Here is a 6,083-nt window from a genome sequence, read left to right on the forward strand (position 1 = left end):
CCTTACACTCGGTCTTTGTTTTGAAGTTGTTGGTCTCGCACCTGGGTCTTCCCTGAAACATCTTCAGCAGGAATTTCTCCATGGAAAGGGCAGTCAGGCCTTGGCAGGGGCTGGCCAGGGAGGTTTGGACTCCCCACCCCTGGAGGTGGCCAAGGAAGGCCTGGAGGCAGCACTCAGAGCTCTGGGCTGGTGACAAGGTGGGAATTGGGCACAGCTTGGACTCGGTTACCTTGAAGGGCTTTTCCAAGCTAAACAATTCTGGGATTCTGGGATTCCTGGTACCTCTGTATCTTTCTTCGTTCGTGGATATCCAGCTGGGATCAAGGATCCAGCATCCCCTCTTACTCTGATAACAAGTCAGAAAACCCCAGTGTCACTGAGGTTGGAAGGGACCTCTTGAGATCATCCTCAGGTGAGCTCCAGGACACGATGAATGAACTGATCCCTAAACATTCCCAAAGCTGAGCTCCAGGACAGGATGAATGAACTGATCCCTAAACATTCCCAAAGCTGAGCTCCAGGACAGGATGAATGAACTGATCCCTAAACATTCCCAAAGCTGAGCTCCAGGACAGGATGAATGAACTGATCCCTAAACATTCCCAAAGCCGCATTTTTTTTAGGGATCTCCCAAGGACTTCTGACATGGTCAGACTTGAGGAAGAGCCTATGGAGCTGCTGGAGAGGGAACCCTGCCCCCTGTGGATGTCCTCCCTTCTCCTGCCCAGTGCAGGGGTTGGCAGGGGGTTAAACTGCTGGAGAGGGTTTGGAGAAGTCCCTGCAGTGATGAAGTGGTTGGAAAAAACTTCTCTCAAGGATCAGACCATTCAGCTTAATGACACAGTGAGGGGTGACAGTCCTGTGGCCACAAGCCCTGAGGGACAAGGGACTGACTGATCCCACTGAGCTGGGGCAGTGTCCCTGGGCTCTTGCCCATCAGTGGCACCATCCTGGCCTCACAGTCCCTTCACTGGCTCCTGGTGTGGAGGGAGGGCTGGGAAGTTCCCCCTCCACAGTGCTGGACCGGGTCACATATCTGGGGGCTCAGGCTGAGCTCCTCAGGCTGGGGAGGAGCTGGCAGAACCCCATTTGTGTCTCAGGGCTGCGGCAGAGCGGGGCTGAGCCGGGCTCTGCTCAGCAGCACCATCAGTGCTCGAGATCTCTGCACCCTTCCCAAGGCCCTCTCCCTTCCCGGGATGTCCCTGCACACCCAGGGCTGTCCTGGGGGCAGACTGGCCCTTCTGGGTGCGGGATGAGCCCTCCCATTCCTTTTCCCGGGCAGAGGAGCAGCAGGGACGGGAGCGGCAGGGCCGGGAGCGGCAGGGATGGGAGCGGCAGGGATGGGAGCGGCAGGGACGGGAGCGGCAGGGATGGGAGCGGCCCGTTTAGCCCAGCCCAGCTCCCCGTCCCTGAGCTCCAGGCTGGATGGATCCCTGCTCGGACAGGGGACAGACCCTGGTGATTCGGGGTGAGGCCCGACGGTCTCTGCCGGCTTTGCGGAACCCGGGGTGGTCCCGGGCTGTGCGGGTGGGTGTGTCCCTCCTGGGGCAGCCACAGATGTAAGATGTGACCCGCGGTCTGTGGGACTGGCAGGGCTCGAGTTCATGGCTCAGGGAGGCGGTTTGGGTGTCCAGGTGGCACTAGATGGCAGCAGATGGCCACGAATCCTCTGCTCAGCCTCTCTGAATTGTTGGGATTTCCAGGGACCGGGTCCTCAAGTGCAGCTTTTCTCCTGGATCTTTCTCCCCTGCCCCATCATTTACAAATCCATTAAAATCATCAGCTGGGCGTGAAAGCTGCTGAGTGTTTCTGATGACTCGTTGAGCTTCCCGTTTGTCCCAGCGGACCTGTCCTTTTATCAAGTGGAATATGTGAAAGGCTGGGAGAGCTGGGAATGTTGCCCTGGAGAAGGGAAGGAGCCAGGGAGAGCTGCGAGCCCCTTGCAGGGCCTAAAGGGGCTCCAGGAGAGCTGCAGAGGGACTGGGGCCAAGGGCTGGAGGGACAGGAGGCAGGAAATGGCGTCCCAGTGGGAAAGGGGAGCTTGGGCTGGGATGTTGGGAAGGAATTGCTGGCTGGGAGGGTGGGGAGGGGCTGGGCTGGAATTGCCAGAGCAGCTGGGGCTGCCCCTGGATCCCTGGCAGTGCCCAAGGCCAGGCTGGACACTGGGGCTTGGAGCACCCTGGGATGCTGGGAGCTGTCCCTGCCATGGCAGGGGTGGGGCTGGTCCCTTGCACCCAACCCATTCTGTTGTTCTGTGACTGCACCTCCTTGGCCATTCAGGGGGCTCTGTCACCCACCACACCCTGGTGAAGCTGGTTAAGATCTCCTCGACCTCGGGCAAGGTGTTGCCTCTGTCTCCATGCCTTGGTTCCCTCAGATGTCAAATGGAGTCTCCAGCCCTCCTGTCCCACCTGTGCCCTGTCCTGCCCACACCAGGGACTTGTGACAGGCTTGGGCTCTCCAGGGTTTTCCAAGGGATGGGACATGGGAGCAGGGCCAGGTGATGGGAGGGGGCAGGGGGGGGTCCCAGTGGCTCCCAGGGAGCCTCAGCAGTTGGGGGCTTTCCTGGGGCACTTTGGCAAAGCCCCCATGGGACAAGAAGTTTCCTCCTTGGCTCCCTGGAGCCTGAACTGGGAGCTGCACCAGGTTTGTCCAGTTTGCTGTGGTGTCCAGGCCCAGGCAGGCTCTGTCCCCCGGGGGGCAGGACAAGGTGATATTGCTGATGTAAACTGTAAAACCATCTCATGGAATATCCTGTGTTGGAAAGGATCCACCAGGATCATCCAGCCCAACTCCTGCCCTGCACAGGACACCTCAACAATCAACAATCCCACCCTGTGCCTGAGCATGCTCCTGAATTATTTTTGAACAATTCCTTTTATTTTCTCATCCTTTTCTTTTTCTTTTTCTTTTTTTTTTTTTCAATTTTCTCTTCCCTTTTATTTTTCTCACTTCATGCTTCATCCTGGGGTGGGAGAGATGAGGGGACGGACACCTGGAACAGGAGCACCCAGCCTCAGGCAGGCAGCACATCCTGGGCACACGGAGCTGCAGGCAGCCAGACATGTGCACAGAGCCAAAGGAAAAAAACCAAAGCAAAAAGGGAAAAAAAAGCAGTGGAGCGGTTAATGAAGAGGCTCCTGCACCGGGGAAGTTGGACCATTTATCATCTCCCAGCCCTGTTCTTTCTTTCTTTCTTCTGTGTTTGTCTTCTGCAGAAGGGGATTGCTCTCTCCAGCCATCCCTGCCATCTAGGGCTGGTCACTCCCTCCTTGGAACAAGGAACGGGCCCATTAAAAGTGAAATTATAAAGCACAGCTGGATTTTAGTTCTCTGCATCGACTCCTCTCTGTAGACGGAGAGAAGGAGAAAAATCCCTTTATGATATTATACAACACATGTCAAACACTGAGGTCCTGTTGAGAGCTGTCGCTGAAGTGTTGCCTAAAGCTGATGTCTTATCTCCCTAATTCTTGAGTATTCCTAAAGACGTGAGCGCCTTTCAAGTCCCAGCGCTGTGAAGTCCAAGGTGAGCTCGGGGACGCAGCATTCCCGCGCCAGCAGCGGCAGAGCCAGGGCAGCTCCCCCTCCCCAGCCTTCCCTTGGGGCTCAGAGCCTTGGCAGGGAAACAAATGAAGAAATCAGGGTGACTTTGGACAACATTTGGAGCTGGGGCTCCGTGAGGATGAGGATGAGGATGAGGATGAGGCATCTTGATGGAAAGGAGCTGCTTCTGTGGGCCACTGTGGTTTGGAGAACACAGGTGAGTGAAGGCAGGGGTGTCCCCGGCGAGCACAGGGTCCCTGCAGAGCCAGGAGCACGTGTGATGCGCCTGGGGGGGATCCAGATGCTCAGCTGAGATCACAGAACCACAGAATCATGGAATGGTTTGGGCTGGAAGGCACCTTAGGGCTCATCTCAATTCCCTTGCCATGGGCAGGGACACCTTCTGTTGGACCGGGTTTCTCAGAGCCCCATCCAGGGAGAATCAAACCAGGCCATTCCAAAGAAGAAATGTGGGAAGTTTGGGAATGTAGAAGTGCGGGTGGAAATGCCACACTGTGGCTCCAGACTGCAGGACACCAGGTGTGCAGCTCCTGTCAGCAGATGAGGTTTGTAATTGAAGGAGGAGCTGTTCTGGCCTAATTACCAGAGACAAACTAAATTACTGCCCCCAGAAACATCTCAGAGTTCTTTCCGGGCCCCTCTCCCCCGCGGCTGCTGCTGCCAAACTCTGAGGGGCTTGCAGGGGACAGTCATGAGTAGCCAGGGACTGGGGGGTTGTTGGGGTGTCTGTGCAGGGCCAGGAGCTAGACTGGACGATCCTTGTGGGTCCTTCCCAGCTCAGGGGATTCTGTGACTCTGTGGATGGGGCTGGCAGTGTCCAGAAGAGCTGAGGTTGTCCCCCCCAGTCCACGCCTCCACTGGGCTTTTGTCATCAGGAAACCATTTTGTCTTTACTGGGTTTGCATTAAATTTGCTAAAGCAGCTGTTTGGGTCCAGAGCAGCCTCCTGGGACTGGTGGGATCCCTGTCTGAGCCAAGGGTTTGGGCCCTGTGTGTGCTTGGAGATTAAAATGTGCCTGGGAATGTTCTGGGGGTCCCAGGGAGGCACAGAGCCCTCTCCAGCCAGGTTACTGCCTCCTCCCACCTCCCAAAGAGCAGAGGCTGCTGGGCTGATCCATGGGCCATGGCTGAGCCAGGCAGGACCCGCCCAGGGCTCTGTGCTGATCCCAGACGGGTCAGGAGGGTCTCAGAGTCTGCAGGGTGAGCTCAGGCCCCTGCTCAGTTCCCAAGCACGGACACAGCTCTGGGACTGGGCTCAGGAGGAGCAGATTTCACCTCTGGGCTCTCCTCAACCCAGGGCTTTTCTTTACCAGGATTATTTGTTACTAAGAGGGAGATGAGGCCCTGGCACAGGGTGCCCAGAGCAGCTGGGGCTGCCCCTGGATCCCTGGCAGTGTCCAAGGCCAGGCTGGACACTGGGGTTTGGAGCAGCCTGGGACAGTGGGAGGTGTCCCTGCCATGGCAGGGGTGGCACTGGGTGGCTTTGAGGTCCCTTCCAACCCAAACCATTCCCTGATCCCATCATTCTAAGGAGGGTCCATTTTTAGCCCTCCTGAGTCTGCTGTGGCTGGTAGAGAATGGGGCAGGACCAGAGAAAAGAGTCCCCAAGGCAGCTTGGACAGTCTGGTGCCAAACACTGCTCCAAGAGGGGCCTCGGTGTCCAGATGGGGAGTTCCTGGTGCCACACGCACGTCCATCGTGGACAGACAGTTATCCCCATGGTCAGGGTGCACATGAGGAACAAGAAAAATGTGAGGGCCCTTAGCACAGAATCACAGGAGGATTTGGGTTGGAAGGGACCTTTAAAGGCCACCCAGTCCATTTTCCATATCCCAGGCTGCTCCAAGCCCCAGTGCCCAGCCTGCCCTTGGACACTGCCAGGGATCCAGGGGCAGTCACAGCCTCTCTGGGAACATGTGCCAGTGTTTTACCACACTCATCATAAAAAACTTCTTCCCCCGATCTAATCTAAATTGGCCCCATGTTGGTACAAACCCATCACCCTTTGTCCTGCACCAAAGGGCCCTGCTGAAGGTTTGTCCCCATTTATGAACTTGATCCATGTCCAGGCTGATTGTCCAGCAGGGTGTGAATTTACCTGTCTGGGCTGTGCTGACAGGAAGAGGGGCAGAGAGCAGCAGGGAGGGGCAGGCCAGGGCTGACAGTGCAGGCCAGGAGCTGTGACAGCGGCAGTGAGGGTCCCAGGGCCTGGGCCCTGCTCTCGTGGGGGTCCGTCACGGCCGGCGCTGTGGGAGGGTGCCCGGGGATGTGTCAGGGCTGGGTAAATCCAGAGCTGAGTGAATCCATCAGCTCACACACGCAGGACAGGGGTACAGGCGTCACCCAGGGATATGTGACAGGAGGGACCTGGTCTCCACTGCACCTGACCAAAGGCCCCTCTGCTGCCTTGGCTTAGCGAGTCCAGAACCAGCCCTGGACGAGCAGCTTCATTTCCTCCTCATCACACAAATACAGGTGGTTTTTTCCACTGTTTTTCCTTCTGCTCCATTCTGTCGG

This window comes from Corvus cornix, chromosome 4, assembly GCF_000738735.6.
Source record: "Corvus cornix cornix isolate S_Up_H32 chromosome 4, ASM73873v5, whole genome shotgun sequence".
Classification (NCBI taxonomy): Eukaryota; Metazoa; Chordata; class Aves; order Passeriformes; family Corvidae; genus Corvus; species Corvus cornix.